Source organism: Syzygium oleosum, unplaced genomic scaffold, assembly GCF_021117445.2.
Source record: "Syzygium oleosum isolate NSW1041296 unplaced genomic scaffold, Sole_v2.1 Sole_v2.16, whole genome shotgun sequence".
NCBI classification, from domain to species: domain Eukaryota; kingdom Viridiplantae; phylum Streptophyta; class Magnoliopsida; order Myrtales; family Myrtaceae; genus Syzygium; species Syzygium oleosum.
The window spans coordinates 5,251,375-5,271,814 of record NW_026607500.1 but is presented as its reverse complement, the minus strand read 5'-3'; the positions used below and the strand labels follow the sequence as shown (position 1 = coordinate 5,271,814).

General features: G+C 42.6%; 1 long non-coding RNA gene across 1 annotated transcript; it reads right to left on the bottom strand.

The window, feature by feature from the left end:
- Positions 1–1,934: 1,934 nt before the first annotated feature.
- LOC130140181 (uncharacterized) lies at positions 1,935–7,201 on the bottom strand. Its single transcript, XR_008818197.1, has 3 exons — positions 7,044–7,201; positions 6,781–6,835; positions 1,935–2,191 (listed from the first exon to the last, which is right to left on the bottom strand). It is a non-coding gene; the product is annotated as an uncharacterized LOC130140181 (long non-coding RNA).
- Between the last annotated feature and the right edge of the window lie 13,239 nt (positions 7,202–20,440).

The window sequence follows — 20,440 nt, the reverse complement described above, 5'->3', positions numbered from 1 at the left end:
GTGGTCTAGACTAAATAGTAACTTTGACCCAAAATATCTAAGGCACAAATGACCAAAATGCCCCTTGCCCGTAAAACTAATCCTTTATAAATCCTTAAGGGCAAAATCGTCACTTTCTCCATTTCTCGTCCAGATCGAATTTTTCCGAAGAATTTGAGCGCACCAAAAATCGACACGTGTCACGTGCAACGTCATCCTAACGTTCCGTCGCGACTTCCTAATTTTCCGGTGTCCAATTTGGGCAAAATTCCATAATTAAATTCTATTAAACGCAACTCGAGCGTTTCTCGAGCTAACGGGCGGCTTGCTGGGGAAATTCGCAGAATCGACTCATGACTGATACTGAATCGAGTCACGTGCAAGTCCGTTCGGTGCGTGACGACCTCGGTGTCATTAAAATCGCGAAGATCAATAACTTGATCCGAGGGGTATGATCGTTCGGTATAATTTCAGAATCATTCGTCAAGTCGTTTCGTGGTCCAACGGAATCACCCGCGATCCACTACTAGGACAGTGGCGAACTGACCCCTAACTATCCTTGGATCGGCCAACAATGGCTCAAAATATCACTTCCGCGATTTAATGATCGAAATCCATTCACGATCGAATTTCCTTTAGTCGCGTGAATTTAATTTCCCCTATTAGCCTTTCCCTAATGGTTAGCATTCCCAGGAATGATCAGTTCCGGGCGAGAACTGACTACGAGTACATTTATAAAATCCAGTATTTCATAAATCCCAAATGGACTAATTTTTTTCAGGATGTCACAAGGAAGCTGTCTCTTCAAAAGATTCAGCAAAGTGGTTAGTTGCTACGAATGAAGAGATGGAATCTCTTGAAAAGAATCAAACTTGGGAGCTTGTTAAGCCACTAAAAGGAAAGAAAATTGTGGGCTGCAAATGGATTTTCAAAAGAAAGGAAGGCATTATTGGAGTTGAAGATGTCATGTTCAAAGCTCGTCTAGTTACTAAAGGATATAGTCAAATTGAGGGAGTTGATTTTAATGATGTGTTTTCACCTGTCGTTAAACATAACTCAATTTGGGTTTTTCTTGCGTTAGTTGCTATGCATGATTTAGAGTTAGGCTGCGTTTAATTCAACTTTTCCAAGGGGTTTTGGGGAAATACAAAGCAGTTTAGCCTAAAGGGCTTTAGGGAAATGTAAAGACTGTTTGGTAATTTTTTCTTTGAAAAGCAACTTTGAGAGAAATACCGTTTGGTAGAAAACACATTTGAAAAGCCCCTACGAATGATTAATTTAAGCTTTTTATTTTTTAATTTGTGTAAAATTGGAAAAAATAATGTCTACAACTTTTATAATTTAAATGTTGACAACAATGTTAAAGATATGTATTAAAAAATTATAAATAAAAAATAATATTTCTTTTTTTGCTAAAAAAATTCAAATGGAAAACTTTCACATCAAAGTGAACTCCTGAGAGCTTCCTTCTCCTCTTCGGGGGTCTTCCTCTCCCTCCGTGGGAGTCGTCCTCTCCCTCAATGGGAGTCGTCCTCTCCATTTGGTCGGAGTTTTCCCTTTCTTAATCGCATCATCTTCACTTATTCCCTTCTTCATCCGCTTCTCACCCCAGGTCGCCGACTTCCCCCCCGACCGAGGAGGATGATTTGCCCCGTCCGGGCTATAATTTCCTCTGCTGATTGTGTGCCAGTGAAGAAGTAGATCCGTTCAGCAGCAATTTGGTGGTGCTCGGTGATGTCGGTGCTCGAGTGGCTCCCCGTTTACTTCAAATTACTGAGGTGTCAGTGAGTGCACACCGAGTGTTTGCTTTATTGCCTGAGAGAAAATCGTCAGAGGAGTGTGGTGTTTTCTTTGGCGGTGGTTGGTGATTGAGGAGGAGGCGGGGTGATGTGTTCTCCTCTCTCGAAAGAGCTTCCCTCCACCCATTGGGGTAGCCTAGCCGGTAGAAACCCAAAATGTCCCTCTTCTTCCTTCCCCGATCTAGCTCAGTTACCATGAATCATTAACAGCTCCTCAGTAACCTAATGCCTCGTCAACTCAACACCCACCCACAACACTTCAACTCGTTACACTAAAATCGCTCTCTGGAGCGGAACTCAACTGTGAAGGCAAGTAAATCTTGTGTCCTTAAGCTCGAGGAACTATAGTAGCTGCGATTAAGTCCCACCTCCATGGAGCCGGATGAAGATGCAAACCACAGGTTGGCCCTGCTCTGCAAAAGATTAGGAAGAATATGGTCAGACAAAGTCACTAAGAATGTCGAAGGGATTCTGGCATCAGCGAAAGGCAAGGATGGGAATTTAACTCTGATAGGGCAACTCCTCAAAAATCCAAAAATCAACTTTCAAGCTTTCCAAAACACAATGCGGAGAGCATGGCGAGTGGAAAATGCTGACTTTACTCCGTTAGAACAAGGTATTTTTGCAATAACCTTCGACTCTCAAGCTATGAGGTAAAAAGTGATGGACCAAGGTCCATGGTCTTTCATGAACAATCTCTTGATCTTGAAACAATGGGAATCAAATACCACAGCTTTAAGCTACAACTTTGACTTGTGTGACTTCTGGGTACATATTCTGGGGCTTCCTTTTGAGTGGATTTCAGAGGAAGTTGTTCGAGAAGTAGCTGGTAACATAGGACAAGTGCGAGAAGTTAAAATTGAGATAAGAGGAATGGTGTCGTATGGAAGGGTGTGAGTGACATTGGATCTTAACATACCCCTGCAGTCAGGAATGCTTGCTGACAATGAAGGAAAGAAAATTTGGCTGTATTTTAAATATGAGAGGCTCCCATATTTTTGCTTCTCTTGTGGGAAATAGGCCACTATGCTTCTGATTGTGAAGAGGTGCCTTTTAGCGTCGATGATGTGAACACTGATGAGGACAGACTATTCGGCCCTTGGTTGAAGGCCGAGGTAAGTAGCAACAGCCCTTTCAGGAAGTTATTTCATGGGAAAGATTTAGTTGAACCTATGGAAGAGGAAAGTATCCCGGAGACACCTACCTACTCTGGACAAATAGTGATCTACGAGGAGAGCAGCTCCAGCCATATCCAGAAAATTCAGCATATGAAGCAGGACAGCACAAAGACTAAACTTACTGCAATGAGTATTCCAGCAGGTTAAAGTGAACATTTGGTTAAATTCCCTGTTACATTGGCTTGAAATCAGGCACCTCCCAAGAAACCATATCTTATTCTGGTACCAGCTAGTGCCAATAAAAAGAAACAAAGTGGGCAGAAAACTCCCGTACGCAAGAGGATTAGAAGGTTCAGCCCATACAACTCTCAAGGGGACAAACCGTTACTCATAGATGAAGACCAACTGCTTGAAACGCCAATCCAGGTGGTGGAAGGCTCGGGACAATGGGCTGTGGTGGCTAGCCCTAATAAGCCACCGGGATCCATATGAAGATTTTGAGTTGGAACTGTCAGGGGTTGGGAACACCTCTGACAGTCCAAGCTTTGAGAGCCCTAGTGGCTCAAGAAAGGCCCGAGGTACTATTTCTCATGGAAACAAAAAATAGAGAAGAAAAGATACACTGGGTAAGGAGGATGTTGAAATATGATGAGTGCTTTGTTGTTAACCCAACGGGAATAAGAGGCGGCTTAGCGATTTTGTGGAATGTCCCTGCTGCTTTATCAATCTTATCAGCTTCAGAGGGATTAATAGACATCGAATGTGAAGAGGACAACTATAAAATGAGAATACGAGTCACATTTGTCCATGCACCAACAACCTACCAGGAAAAAGACAAGATGTGGGACGAAATATATAGAATCAGTCAGGTAAACCAGCTGCCTTGGGTGTGCTTAGGGGACTTTAATGAAATTATGTATCATTGGGAAAATATAGGCAAAAGAATGGCTGAGCACTATAGACTCCATGCTTTTAGAGAGTTTCTTTATAACTGCGAACTAATCGACCTCGAAAGTAAGGGTTGTGCCTTTACCTGGTCAAACAATTGTGAAGGAGAAGAGCTGGTGAAAGAAAGATTGGATAGAGCAGTTCGTAATCTGGATTGGAGACTACAATTCCCTGAGGTAGAAATATATGCATTACCGGCTATTGATTCTGACCATAGCCCGATCCTATTGTCTACCTATCAAGCCCGTAAGAGGCAGAAGAAAAATTTCAGTTTTGAAGCTTTTTGGCTAGAAGATGAAGAATGCAGAAGAGTTATACATACAGCATGAAATTCTTCAACGCTTGCAAATGAGGGCCTCTTGATCAGGATGGGAAAAGCTGCAGCTGCCTTACAAAGCTGGAGTAAGAAGAAATTCACAAATGGGCAGGACAGGATTAAGCTCTTAATGGGGCAAATACAGTGCATAATAAACAGTCCAGCTGCTGAGAAGGAAAAAGAACAACTACAAAAGCTGAGGGATGACATTCAAAGGCTATGGAGTTAGGAGGAGATGTATTGGGCAATGCGTTCGAGGATTAATTGGCTCAAGTGGGGGGGGGGGATCGAAACACTAAGTTCTTTCACGCCTGTACTGTACAGAGGAGACAACGAAACATAATTTCTATGCTGAAGGACTCGATAGGAAACTGGACCCGAGACCAAGAACAACTGAAGAGGATGACATATGACCACTTTAGGGAACTGTACACTTCAGTTGGACATCGACAGTTTACTCCACTGCTTCAATATTACTCTTGCCGTGTGAAGGAGGAAACTAATCTCAGGTTGATTGAGGACGTAACGCTAGAAGAGGTCAAGCAAGCAACGTTCCAGCTGGGAACCTCAAAGGCCCCGGGTCCGGACGGCTTCAATGGCCAGTTCTTTCAGCATCATTGGGAAGTCATAAAGAAGGAAGTATTTTCAGAGGTCAGAAACTTCTTCCAAACTGGTGTGCTAAACCCCCTTCTGAACCGAACACTTATCTCTTTGGTGCCAAAAGTTAAAAACCCAGAGAAGCTGGACGAGTTTAGACCTATAAGTTTGTGCAATTTCGCATACAAGATCATTTCCAAAGTGCTAGCAAATAGGCTGAAACCATGGCTCCCGGAATTGATAGAAGTTGAACAAAGTGCCTTTGTAGGAGGACGACAAATCCAAGATAACATTCTTGTAGTCCAGGAAGTTCTGCATCAATTAAGGGTTTGCAAGCGAAAACAAAAATTTCAGGCTATCCTAAAGTTAGACATGCAAAAGGCGTATGATCGGATAGAATGGGATTTTCTGAAGGCTTGTATGATTACATTGGGGTTCAATGAAAGATGGGTGAATTTGATAATGCAATGTGTTACAACAACCTCTTTGAGTGTCAAGTTGAATGGGGAACCCCAGCCTTTCTTCCAACCTACAAGAGGGATAAGGCAAGGGGACCCTTTATCCCCATACCTATTTATACTGGTTGCAAATTTCCTGTCAATGCTGATGAAAAGAGCTGTGCAAGATGGCACTATAAAAGGAATACAACTCAATAGACATTGCCCTGTACTATCTCACCTACTCTTTGCAGATGATTCAATATTTTTCCTCGATGGTAAGCTACAAGAATGTCAGAACCTAGCTGCAATCATTCACCAGTATTGCTTTTCCTCAGGACAAGCAGTTAACATGAACAAGTCAGGGATATACTTCAGCAAGGACTGCCCTAGTGAATTAAGAAGGAATATGGCTAGAGAACTAAGAGTCCCAGAGATTGAAAAGACAGGGAAGTACTTGGGTATTCCTTCTGATTGGGGAGTATCTAAAAAGCAAATGTTTGCTTGGATCCTGTCAAGGGTAAATATGAAGCTTGACGGGTGGAAAGAGAACACAATGTCTAAAGCGGGGAAAGAAATTTTGATCAAAACTGTTGTCCAAGCATTACCACAATATGCCATGTCAATTTTCAAGATTCCACTTTCAGTATGTCGAGCTATTGAGAAAAAAATCACAGCCTTCTGGTGGAAGAACCAACCAGCAACAAAAGGAGTGCACTGAAGGAAGGCCGAAGTTCTCAAACAGAGAAAAGACGGGAGGCCTTGGGTTTAGGGATTTAATATCTTTTAACAAGGCCATGCTTGGCAAACAAGCTTGGCAATTAGCACAAAATCATACAACTCTGTGTAGTCAAGTTTTAAAGGGCATTTACTACCCAACCAAGAGCTTCTGGAAGGCAGAGAAGGGATCCAGACCATCTTAGGGATGGCAGAGCATACTCATGGGGCGCACATCAATTGAAGACTCGATCATGTGGTCGGTAGGGAATGGGCACAATATTAACATCGGGGAGGATAAGTGGCTCAAAGGGGAATTATAGGGGGACCGGCTAATGCGAGGGGACCCAAAAAGGTTGATGAATTGATAGATCAAGGGGAAAGCACATGGAAGGAACCGCTTTTGCGACGACTATTCGATGAACAGTAGTACGCGAGATCCTCACGAGTACATATCGGACCACAAATGAATGAAGACAAACGATCGGGTGGCACGAAGGAAGGCGACGACACGTTAAGAGCGGCTACAACACCCTTCGCAAAAAGGTAAACACGGAAGCACGCCTGCCTCCTCCTCTCATCAAACTCCTACTAAACTCGGAACAGGATATGGAGAATGAAAACCCCCACAAAATCGAAACTTTGTATGGAGCGTATGCCAAAACGCACTACCAACAAAGGAAAATTTGTTTAGAAGGAAACTGGTACGATCCGAATTGCCCATTCTGCCGAGTTCATGCGAAAACCACGGAGACATCTATACCTACTATGCAAGTGGACGAGGAAATCAGGGATGTTCCCGCACTCAACATCCGAGATCTCAAAATACCAAACTTCCCGCATTGATGAATGGATGATAAAATACATACCCAGCAGCAACAACTCCCCCGAATTTGAGTTAGTCTCTGTTGTCCTCTGGGAAATCTAGAAAGCAAGGAATAGCCTCGTCTTTAGAAGGCTCCTTCCGGACCCACGATTGCTTGGTTGAAAGAGGACGACAATTGCTCAAAAATTTCAACGAGATGGAACAACTTTGACGACCAATTGAAGCAGTAAACCACACGAGAGGAGGATGTCCGGAGTCCCCTAGAGAGGGGCGAAACAAAGGTAAATATGGATGTAGCTCACCAACCTGGTTCCTTTGAAGGTTCAATAGCTTGTGTATGCCGCAACTCAGCTGGGATCTTGATCAACGGCTTTGCCAAGGATGTCTTCGCCTCCTCCGCCGAGCAAGCCGACAGCCTAGCCATGGTGGAAACCCTCAAATTCCTCTCTCCTCGTGCGGGTGAAAACCTAGTGCAGGTCGGTGCCTAAATCACGGTCAACGGCTTGAAGTCTCCGGAAGGTATCTTTGTGGGAACATCGTGCTCTCCTCGGTGAAGCACGTGAGCTGCTGTCTTCGTTTTCAAACATAAAACTGCAGTTTTGTAATAGGTCCAGGAATAGTGTGGCAGACTGGGTAGTTACGACACACAGAAAAAAAGCACTCACTGAACACTGGTTGACCCGTCCTCCGCAGGCCCTTAGAGATCTGCTATGTTTTGAGACCCCGAAAGTGGATTCTGTCTTTTCTAGATATCAATGAACAGTCTTTTCTTCTGTCTCAAAAAAAAAAAAAGAACTCTTTCTTAATAAAAAAATAGATTGCTTTCATCACAACAAACGTGAAAAAATACGCCCCAAGGAAAGAAATTCATTATCCTTAAAAATTACAAACATCCTTAAATATTTTCTAAACTTATGGCTATTTGATCACGTAAATGTGCAAATTCAGAAGTTGCATCATTATTTGAAGCACTACCCTCCTCATTTGAAAAAGTGTCAATAAACATTCCTGCACCAAAGCAAGTGTCGATAAACATTCAAAATTATTCAAGAAAGAGGCGAAATGTTGTTGAATTTTCAATTGCAACAACACGATACAGATTAACTCGAATGAGGAATATTGATCCGTCTGTTGATTGCTGCACTATGGAAAAAGAATTCAGTGTTCAGATAAAACCTTCCTACCAAGTTAACACTAACCAATACTAGAACTTGCCACACCATACATTCAGCTTTACGGACCCCTTTTTCTCTGGTAAGGTCTATGTTAAAACAATTTGTACAGCTAAAATGATCCTCTCATTTATTATGGAACCTCACAAAGAGTCCAAGATCTATGTCAGGGCAACTACTCCCTTAGCTTGGTGTGATGGAACTCGAGCCCGCGAACGGCACTGCGGTGAAGTCCATTGTTGCCATGGCTTCCAACTCTCGAATTCCATCAACGGTGCTAATCGAACTAGTCAAGTGAGGCCTCAGTACACCAACTACTTCCTTGATCTTCGATTGCTACAGAACACATACATAATTAAAGGTCAGACGAAACATCATGGGTAAAGGAAGATTGTACAACGAGCCTCCGTACAAAGCTACAGGTAGGGAATGCAGATCCAATTACTCATCACAGTCAATTCATAGCATTTAAACAACTGACTCATTCTCATTATTCACTTTAAGAAGCTGTTGTTTCAATGTTAGAACATAAAAGCCATCGTCACTAACCTTCCATTTCTGCTGTGTAAAAATAACAAATGATTTCCTCTACCTACTCATCGCTCTATCATTGCCACCACCAACACAAACTATAATCCATGACTCATCATCACTAACCTTCAGCCTCGGTGAAGCCAGAAAATTTATACACCCTCTCATTTCCCCAATTAGATTTTTCCCCAGCATGAAAATTCTAAATTGTTTAGAATCCCAATTCGCTCGTCATTGAAAAGCCAAAAACTGGCACATGCCCAGAAATTTGGATAGCTCTATATCGGGAGGATTTGGCCATTATGCCTTGCATCACCATATTTGACAAAGCCCAATTCAAGATACAGAGAAACAATAAGTTAATAACACCCCCATAAACCCCCAATTTTCTCATCATAACTATGTCAATCCATTATCACTCAATCTTCGCACACCGTCTAATATCAGAACCACAAATAAATATGTCCAAAACAAGCAAACTTGAAGCCAAACAATTTGGGTAAAAAATTATGAACAGAGAAAAACTCCAAGAAAAATACAATTCAAAACAATTCCGCCAATGCAAATCACTATCGCTTATCACTGAAAATTCAATCATTGCAACAAAAACGACAAGCATGACGAAAAAGGAGTGAGGGCTTGGGTACTTCTCAGCTCAAACATCACAATGCACAGATTTAAGCAATCGAAATAAGATCCACTAGAGAGAGAGGGAGAGGAGAGATTGAATCTGCAGAGAACAAGCAGTCGAGCAAGGGAAGGAACAGAGTGAGCGAAGGAATGGAGCAGTCGAGTGAGGAGCGCAGTTGAGCGAGGAAGAGAGCGAGGAGCAGTCGTTGCGAGGGAGAGAGTGAAGAGCAGGAGTGGAGGTGTGATATGGGAAGTAGGGTTTTACTTTTTAAAAGGGGTAAACTTGGTTTTCTAATGAGTTTTTTAGGGAAAAAAAGGAATTTGACAAAATTTCATTAGAAAAGAGTTTCAGTATTCCAAAAATGCTGAAAGCTCAATGCTGGTAGGGACCAGCATTAAGCTTTCAACCTTCTTAAGGCCAGCTTTCACCCCAAAATCCCTTGGAGAATGGTTGCCAAACACCCTAAATTTTCCTTAATGGGCTTTCAAGGTCCAAGGGGCTTTCAAAATGCTGAACCAAACGCACCCTTAGAACTACTCGGTGTGAAAACAACTTTCTTGTATGGTGAACTTGAAGAGAAAATCTATATGGGTCAACCAGAGGGTTTTCAGTTTGAAGGTAAGGAAGAACATGTTTTTCTATTGAAAAAGTCTATATATGGCCTGAAGCAATCACCTAGACAGTGATATAAAAGGTTTGATTCGTTTATGGCGCAACTTGGCTATTGTAGGAGCAAATTTGATAGTTGTGTATATATGTGCAAACTTCCAAGTGGCTCTTTCATTTATTTGTTATTATATGTCGATGACATGTTGATTGCTGTGAAAGATAAATCTGATATACAAAATTTGAAGATACAATTGATCGCTAAATTTGATATCAAGGATTTAAGTGCAGCGAAGAAAATCCTAGGCATGGAAATTCGGCGAGATCAGAAAAGGGAAAAATTGTATCTTTCTCAGAAAAGCTACATTGAGAAGGTGTTAGATAATTTTAGCATGAAATATGCCAAACCAGTAAGTACTCCTCTTGCTGCTTATTTTAGATTGTTAGCTAGTTTATATTCACAAATAGATGAGGAAATAAAATATATATCACATGTTCAATACTCTAGTTGTGACATTCTGAAATTTTACCCATTTGGGATTTATGAAATGGATGATTTTATGAACGTACTTGTAGTTAGATCTCGCCCGGAACTGATCATTCCTGGGATACTAACCATTAGGGAAAGGCTAATTGAGGATTTAAATTCGCGAGACCAAAGAAACTCGATCGTGAATTGATTTTTGACCATAGAATTGTCGAGGTGACATTTTGAGTCAATGTAGGCTGATCCAAGGATAGTCAGGGATCAATTCGCCACTGTCATATTAGTGGATCGCGGGTGATTCCGCTTGACCACGAGATGAATTGATGAATGACCCTAAACCTATATCAAATGATCGCGCCCGTCGGAACTAGCAATCAATCCTTGTGATTAAGTGACAACCGAGGTCGTCACGACCCGAGCGAACTTGAACGTGGCTTGATTCAGTATCGGCCACTGGTCAAAAGTGCGAATTTCCCCAAAAGCCACCCGTTAGTCTGAGATACGCTCAAGTTACATTATTTAAAATTTAGTCATTAATTAGAGACCAAGTTGGGTATTGAAAATTTAGAAAGTCACGACAGAATATTTGGATGACGTTGTTATTAGCATGATCAGCTTTAGAATTGTTCGAATCCTTCAGAAAAATTGAATTTCGGCGAGAAATGGAAAATGACCGTTTTACCCTTGAGACTTTGTTAAGGCCAAGTGTAAATGGGGAAGGGCATTTTGGTCATTTCACCCTCACTTTAGAAATGACAATTTTTAGACAATTTTGCCCTTGGACTTTTTGTGAAATTCCTATTTTACCCTTGGATATTTTGGAAAAGATTCGATCTCGGCCGTTGATCTCAAGATAAGAACGAATCTTGGCCGTTGGTTGGAAATGTGAGAGAAGGGCATGATGGTCATTTAGGCATGGTCTAGACACCAATTATTGGTGTTCTTCATATTTAATCTCCATTTTCCTCTCTCTTTCCTCACTCTCTCACCTCTCTCGGCCCACTCTCTCTCTCCCCTCCCCCACCGGCCGATCGCCCCCCTTTTCCCCTTGGCCGTACCGCCGCCGTCCCAGGCCACCGTCTGCCCATCGCCGTCTGTCCAGTCGCCGGGTCGTGCCCTCGCCACCCTTTCGCCGTCGTCCCTCTCTCCCTCTCGGCCGATCTCTCTCTCCCTCCCGTGGTCGTGATTAGCCGGACGAGCAAGCCACCGCCGCCGTCGCCGATCGCCGCCGTTCGGCCGGACCTCTGTGTTCCAGCTGCCCTGTCGCCCTTGGATAGGTTGTGCTTGCTTGGAAATTTCAAGTAAGTTACAATCTAAACCCTATTTAGGATATCGGGTATTAACGGACTAGTTTAGACGCGGTTTAGTTCGGTTTTAGGGGCTGAATTGGATGAGGGGCCTTAAGGATGAAATTGTGGTATTTTGGTGGTAAATTAGAGGCCAAATAAGGGCTGTGATTGGCTGGTTTGGATGATCTGATTTTCTGTTTGGTGCGTAGATTGGATGTTTTGATTCGGCAATTAATTGCGTGAAATTGCCGTGTAACGCCGTGATTGTTGTGCCATGGTTTTTGTGATGAAAAATGGCGTGCTATATGACGGTTGTATGTATGTATGTGGGCTGAATTGTGACGGTCGGATTTGATGTGTTTGAGTGCATATACTTAATGCCCGAGTATGTGAACGTATGAGATTTGAGGCGTGTGATGTGCGTGTGATCACTAAAAAGCCCTGAGGCGTGTTTACGTGGGGTATAGATAAAATACGGTGTGTTGGCATGTGCGCGTGATCACTAAATCCCTGAGGCGTGTTTACGCGGGGAATTGAACAGGCCTGAGGTGTGTTTACGCGGGTCGTGATACGACTGTGAAGCCTGAGGCGTGTTTACGCGGGCTGTGGAAAGAGAATGAGAATGAGATGTACGATGCGGCAAGTGAGAATGTGATCGGGCCTGAGGCGTGTTTACGCGGGTCGCGATAAGAATATATGATGTGGCAAGTGGAAAGTGAGATCGGATCTGAGGCTTGTTTACGCGGGTCGCAATAGGAATGTGGGGCCTGAGGCATGTTTACGCGGGCCGGGGAAAGAGATTGAAAATGAAAATGGTGTGGCAGTGCATGAATGAGTGTGAATTGTGGGGTTTGGAATGGTTGTGTGTATGACATGTGCTTTTGGGCATGAGAATAGTTGGAATGTGCATGTGGTTTGAAATTCGTGTATTTGAGACTAATGTGTAGGTCGAGCCCAGGTAAGTGCATTTGTGTGCGTGATTTGTATGTATTGAGTGATTGTGCGTTTGGGCCTGTCTGGAGATACGTGGTAGCTTAAGTGGGGTTTAGGCTGTCAACTTATTGAGATTCGTCTCATGGTTGTTTAACAAAATCATTTCAGAACCCCACCCTGAGCCATGAACCTACCACCGCCGCCGCCGCAGCGTTTTGGGATTCCGATGCATACCGATCACAATGTTGTAGAGTACCCGATAGACGATAATACGACCTGGGTCAAACATACTACTGTAGTCTGGGTAGACGTAGGACTACCTCTCTGGCAGGCCCACACCTACACCGCTTGGATGTTTAGGGACGGATTGGATGAGTTTGGCCCCGTCCGTGGCTTTGACGTACCGTTTGACGGAGCTGGGGATTGGGATCCGTCAGCCATACCCCCACCTGACAGCAAGATGACTAGTCTGGAGACTAGCCTAGCACAGTCCGGACATGAGCCTACGCCTGCAGCAAGTTAGCCCTCAGGGGCCGAGCATGATCCTGAGCCGGAAGAATCCCAGGCGGGGTATGATCCTATGGAAGTGGATTTAGGTGTAATACCAGAAGAGGAAGAACCAGAAGAAGAAGACCCTGAAGAAGAACTTGAAGAGGCACCAGAAGAAGAGCCCGAAGATGAGCCAGAGGACGAGCCAGAGATGGAACCAAAGGACGAGCCAGAGAACGAACCAGAGAAGGAGCCGGAACAGGAGCCGGATGAGGATGAGCGGGTAGAGGTTCCACTAGAGTCGGGTGATGTGGATAACCCGATCGAGATTGATACTGATTCGAAGTCCTCAGAGGAGCAGACAGTTCAGGGGAATTCAGACTCGGGTCCTGAGGAGTCGGACTCGGAGTGGACGTCATCTAGTGGGCGTAAGGGCTAGTGTGGGGGTTGAGTGTAGGCCTTTTGAAGTGTACCATTTTTGGAGATAGGATATACCCAGGCTACTGATCTTTTTGATATCGGTGGTGCGTAGTTTTGTTAGTTCGGTGTGCATGTATATTATATGGGTTGTATATGGTGGATATTGTATAAGTTTGAATAAGTAGTGAATGTCTATTATCCCTTTTACCCCTAGTCAATTATTGTCCGGGTGTTTGTGGCTTTCGCTGATGCTTTAAATCTCTGATAAGTTGAATTGGGTCGGCGATTTTCTGGGACATCGCGATATTCAACCAAAGAGGTGTGTCGCATGCTCGATGGGGATTCGGGGCTTGACACTAGTGCAGTTGGCAGTCTTATGTATGCAATGGTTTGTACTTGACCCGACATTTCACATGCTGTTAGCATGGTAAGTAGATATTTATCATGCCCATGCAAAGCTCATTGGCAAGCTGTGAAGTGGATTTTGAAATATTTGAAAGGTACTTCCGATTTTGATTTAGAGTTTGGGAAAACTGGTGACACTCTTACAGAATATGTTGATTCTGATTATGCTGGTGACCTTAATAAGATGAGGTCTTTGACTGGGTACATCTTTACTATTGGGGTTGTGCAGTCAGTTGGAAAGATACTTCATATGGTTTCTTTGTTTACTACAGAGGTAGAGTATATGGCTATTACAGAAGCTGTTAAAGAGGCTATATGGTTAAGAGGCTTCTTTGGAGAGCTCAGTGTGGATCATGGTGTGACTGTTGTCCATTGTGATAGTCAGAGTGTTGTACATCTTACTAAAGATAAAATGTATCATGAGAGGACAAAGTACATTGGTGTGCGATATCATTTTATTCGAGACATTCTTGCTGATGGCTATATCAAGGTCTTAAAAACTGGGATAGAAAATAATCCAGCTGATATGTTGACGAAGCCCTTATCTATTGCCAAATTCAAGCATTGCTTGGATTTAATTAATATTTACTACAATTGAGCTTTACTCTAGTGGGAGGAGAATATTGTGTATTGCTTAGTAGAATTCAAGCCAAAGTGGATATTTGTTGAGTAAGTCTCTAATTCTTTATGGGCTTGGGCCAACATTAGGGCTTGAAAGCAGTATAAATATTATTTTTCTCAAGTTATTAGGTTAAGAAGTTGAGATAGAAAAATTATTTAATTTTTGAGCCACCTTTTGTAATCCTTGAAATTCTATAGTGGATTTTGCTTTTTCCTTCCCGTGGTTTTTCCCGTAAGGATTTTCCACGTAAATCTGTGTGTTGTTTATTCTTTTCAGTTTTAATTTCGTTATAGTTTTCGAATCAGTCATAACAATCAGAGCCAGTGGTTTGTTATGATGTTTGGTGGATGAAGTTGGGTGTAATTTCCGGACGGTGAACATTATGGTGTAACAATGCAGGCCTGGTGGTAAGATTTCATATATTGATGTAAAATGATACCTGAATCAAGGGGAGCTCACATGTGAGGGGGAGATTATTAGGATGCATGTGTGAGTTGTGTTGAAAGAATCCCACATCGAAGAATTTGTGTGGTGTAGAGCAATTAATAAATTATAGTTGGTCCATAACTCATTGACTTATGCTTTTGAATAAAGGTGGGTCCAACTGGATATGTTAACAAATCCTTCATTTTTTGCGAAACAAATGGAGCCTCAATACATGGTTCTAAATTTATATTGTTTTGTACATAGATGCTTTTGAAGTTTAGTCAAAATTTTATTACTTATATATTGATATTGGTATCACATTAGCATCAATAGAACAATATAGATACTCAACAAATATCAAGCATGAAATTTTAGTCGTTGGTGTATATGCATGAGCCATGGGTCGGTTGTTTGGGATCATACCCGTGCAGCGACTTAGGCTTCCTTAGATCGTTAGAGTGCCTAAGCCAAGCCTTTTCTCGAGGGATCGATCGCTCACTCGCTTGCCCGGATCGTAGAGAGAGAAAGTCTAGAGAGAGAAGCTCAGGGAGAGAATGTAATTGTATTGCTTCAATTGTTGGATGGTTACAAATGAGGGGGAGAGCACCCCCACTTATACAAAGACTCGACTCATTACATTCGTTGATCGACAATTTATCTAGCAAATGAGATCGCATCTCCCCGTCCACCAACTACCGGCATTTATGCTGAGAACTCTTTAGAACTCGATACAATTACTGTATCGCCCGTTCTTGGGAATGTTTTTGAAGCTCTAGAAGATTTGGCTTGTTCTTTCTCGATTGTACACGGTCCTTGGTGCATGGAAACCTGGGAACCGTGACACATGATATATAGGGTGAGGAATTAGGGCACTCTTGCAAAGAATAAGAAACATGTTAAATTCCTAATTTGGATTAAGAGAATATGTGATATGTCCAAAATAAGATATTAAAGTAGTTCTCTTCATTATGACCATAATTTTTAAAGATATTAGCTTTATCCTCTCCCAACTAAATTAAATAATGCAATCTTTCCTAATTTGGCACCTCTCCTGTGCACATCACATATAAATTTTGGCCACCACAGGTATTCAATGGGCTTGGCCAAAATCCATGCTCCCGTGGGCTTGGTCCAGATAATTTAATTAAGTTTAGAACTTCCCTTTTTTTTAACCCATTCAGCACCGGTCTAATTAGACTACAATTTATGTGGCCCTAATGTTATTAAACGAAAAATGCTCCTAATATGCAAATGTAAATTAACAATATTTTGTTTAGAGATCGGGGTCGAATCCTAATTTTCTTATTCAATGAATAACTAAATGGGGTCGCCAAAATTTAAGCGTCAACAAGATATTGATTTGTACTCTTAAACCAATACATGGACATTTTACTTGTATATGCTATATTACTCAACTGGACAAACACATAAAATAAGCACTTATGAATTAGTTTAAACTCTGTTGTGAATCGGGCCCATATTATAGAGAAACGCTATATTTTCATTTGTTTATTTATTGGAAAACGGTCGAAAATAGTCTCACTATATATGTTCAGTAGGCTCTCTCTATTTGGTATTCTACTACTCCATAGTGAAAAATCGTACTTCACAAGTAAATGGACAGTGAAATAAAAAAGATTCCGTGTGGACTCGACTATTTCATCGTTAAACTTCGTAAAAGATACAAATTTTCTGAGAAATTATTCGCATTTATTGTTACTTTTGTCTGCTACATGACTCATATAATCGACCTGTTCGAGGAATTTTCACTCCAATTAGTTGGTAGTCAGGATCGAATTCAATGGACGAGCTCAATTTAATTTTTTGTTGTTCGGTAGTGGAAATTTGTATCACTCAAGCACATGGACAGTGAAATGAAAAGGACTTTGTGCGGACTGGACTAACCGCGTGAACAAGGCTAGACTCAATTTCATCGATGAGCGTCGTGAAAGATACATATTCCCCGAGAAGTTGTTGGCAATTATTATTAGAATTTGTCAATTACATGACTTGTATAATCGGCCCGTTCGAGGAATTTTCGCTCCAATTAGTCAGTTATCAGGATGGAATTCAATGGATGAGCTCAATTTAATTTTCCGTTGTTTTTTTTTTTGTTCGGAAAATTTTCCGTTGTTCGGTAGTGAAAATTTGTATCACTCAAGCACATGGACAGTGAAATGAAAAGGACTTTGTGTGGACTGGACTAACCGCGTGAACAAGTCTGGACTCAATTTCGTCGATGAGCGTCGTGAAAGATACAAATTCCCTGAAAAATCGTTTGCAATTATTATTAGAATTTGTCTATTACATGACTTGTCTCATCGGTCCATTCGACGAACTTTTGCCCCAAGTAGTCGATAACTCGGGTTAGAATTCCATGGACGAGCTTGGATGTACGTTGAGAATCATTTAATTCCTCCACATTGCGTGGAGAAAGATTGGTGGTCATGGGCTCATGAAGAAACAACCATTTTGAGTAGAGGGAATTGACTTCAAAGTCATTTTAGGTCACGTAATATCAACACTTAGGCTCCGTTCGTTTGACGGAAAATATTTTCCTTTTGGAAAATATTTTCCCGGAAGTCATTTTCCTGGAAAATGTTTTTCCGGAACATAATTTTCCGGTGTTCGGCGACCAATATGAAAAAGTTTCAGAAAATATTTTTCGCCGGCGACCGGCAGTGGCCGGCAACCGACGGCCAACGTCCAGCGTCCGGCGGCGGCGGCGGGCGGCGGGCGGCGGCGCGGCGGCGGCGCAGCCGGCGACTGCGCGGCGGCCGACGACCGGCGGCGGCGGCGGCCGGCGACCTTAGTGATGAAGAAGAAGAAGAAGCTCCGGCAAATGATTTCCGCTTTTGAAGAAGCGGAAGTCATTTTCCGTAGACTTAGGCTATTTTGTGAGGGGGGGAAGGAAAATATTTTCCCACAGAAAACGTTTTTCGCCCCTCGAACACCGGAAAACCCGGAAAATATTTTTCGGGAGAATATTTTCCGTGAAATGAACGGAGCCTTAATAGAAACTTCGCAAGAAGCTATGATGTGACGCTTCTGTACGCATCGAATGAGTCAACAAGTAGAGAGAATCCACCCTCCCATCATCGTCCATCACATACCATATCAATTCAGTCTTAAACTTTTCAATTATGCCAATTTAGTCCTAAACCTTTTGGCAGTTTGTCAATTCAGTCGTAAACCTTTCAATTATGCCAATTAGTCCTAAAACTTTTAATGATTTGTCAATTTAATCCTAAACTTTTTTACGATATGCCAATTTAGTCATTTTGATCAATTTTGATTGGAAATTGCTGATGCAATGGTTTAGCCAGCGCCGGCCTTCTCACATGGCATGACAACGCTGACATGGACAATTTTTTTAAAATTTTTTCTTAATTTTAAATTTTTGTATTTTTTTCTTCCTTTCTTTTTTCTTTTCTATTTTTCCTAACCCTAGGCCGGCAAGGGTCGACGATCCTCGCCCATGGCCGGCCCAGAGTTAGAAAAAAAGGAAAGAAAAAAGAAAAAAAGAATAAAAATTCAAAAACTAAAAATATTAAAAATTGTCTACTTCAGCACCAGCCATGCCATATAGGATAGATGGCGTTGACTAGACCACATCGTCAGCGATTTCTAGCTAAAATTGGCCGAAAGGACAATATGCAAATTATCAAAAGGTTTAGGACTAAGTTGGCACAATTGAAATGTTTATGACTGAATTGACAAATCATGAAAATGTTTAGAACTAAATTGATAAAATTGAAAGGCTTAGGACTGAATTGGAAAGAGTGCAATAGGTGAAGACTTTTTGATAATTTTCTCGACATAAATGGTATGTAGGATAATGTGGATATTGAATAATAAATGTATGAATGACATGCCAAATGTCATGAGGTTCAAATATGATACGAGCGAATAGCACGTGTAATGACTTAGAGTTCCAATAGGACATGAGCTAGCTACATTTGTAAGGGTGTGTTTGGTAACTTGCCAAATAGCGATTGATTCTATTCTTTTGTTCTCGGGAACAAAAAAAGAACAGAAATCCGTTTGGTAAATTTTTTGTTCCCAGAATCAGTTTTGGAACAGAATCAAGAATAAAAAAAAAGTTGATTCTTGATTTTGGGAACAAGAATCAGAAATATAAGATAAATTTTTTTCCTTTTTCTTCTTTCCTTCCTGGTTGTGGTTGGTTCTTCTTCTTTCCTAGCCTGTGGACGGTGGCCAGCGACCAGCGAGGGCGTCGGGGCCCTCACCGGCCATAGGGGATGTCACGCCCCGAACCTCAATGGGCCCGCGACACCCCTACGACGGTCGTATCAAACGCGACGTCCCAAGATGCGTCACCGACCCAAACGAGACACCCACATGTATACGCAAGCGCAAGCGAAATATAACAACCCAGACAATAGACAATGACGAAGGGATAGTAATATAACAAAACAATAATTTCATAACAAAGGAAAACAGTTACTTACAACATTCGACCAGACAATCAGACATTAGGCTCCTAAGGTTAACATCCACCATTATCATAAAAAAGGGACAGGTGGTAGGGTAGACTAGCTAGCTGCACAAAAAAGGCTCTACAAAAAACTTTTAAGCCTAGCATCCAAACGCTCCTACGGTGCCCAATCTGAATCAGACCCTGAAGACTCCGACTCCGTGTCAGAGTTGATCTCGATCGGCTCCTCCTCGTTACTCGGCTCCTCCTCGGGCTCGGACTCCATGGGATCTGGCACAGGCTCGGGCTCTTCTTCAAGTTCAGACTCCTCAAATTCCTCTTCGAGCTCGAGATCCGCCAGCGCTACAGGTTTTGGTACAGGCTCGGGTTCAGGACCAGGGTTCTCCGGGGGATCTTCGGAGTCCAGAATCTCACCATCAGGAGCATACACGTCCCCGGGCTCCCAATCCACGGCATCCTCGTTACCGTGTTACTGTCCCTCAAAACCCTGGATTGGGCCAACTAACTCCAACCTGTCACGATAAAACCAGGCCAAGTAAGTGTGACACTGCAAGTCCTCTAAGCCCACATCTACCCAGACTATAGTGAGGTGCCTAATATAAGTCTGATGTGGACCTACTGAATACTCGGTCTCCTCATGCACCGTATGCATAGGGACCCCAAAACGCCGAGGTGGCAGCATGATCAAGGTCGGGGTCGGGGATCTGAAATGGTTTGCACTACAGCAATGAGAATAAATCTCAATAAGCGGACAACCTAAACCCCACCTAGGCCAATGCGTACCCAGACGAGTCCCAGCATGCAATCTAGCAATCGACATAATAGAATTCTCATGCACACTTACCTCGCCTCAAATCACCCGCCAACTCCGCGTATTAGTCAAATCACAATAATGCAATAATAGCTCAAGAACATAACATAAATACTCAAGCGCCATAACCACGTACATTCACTCAATTTAACCAAACACATTTCGCATGCGTGTCCAACCAACTATCCATGACCCACGTCAACACGCCTCAGGTCCAGCCCTCCGATCAATCCGGGCTCAGTCCCGCGTAACCATGCCTCAGGACATTTCTCGCCTTTCTAGCCATAGCCGCGTAACCACGCCTCGGGTTAGCAGCCCTCCGATCTATCCGGGCTCAGTCCCGCGTAACCATGCCTCAGGACATTTCTTGCCTTTCTAGCCACACCCGCGTAACCACGCCTCGGGTTGGCAGCCCTCCGATC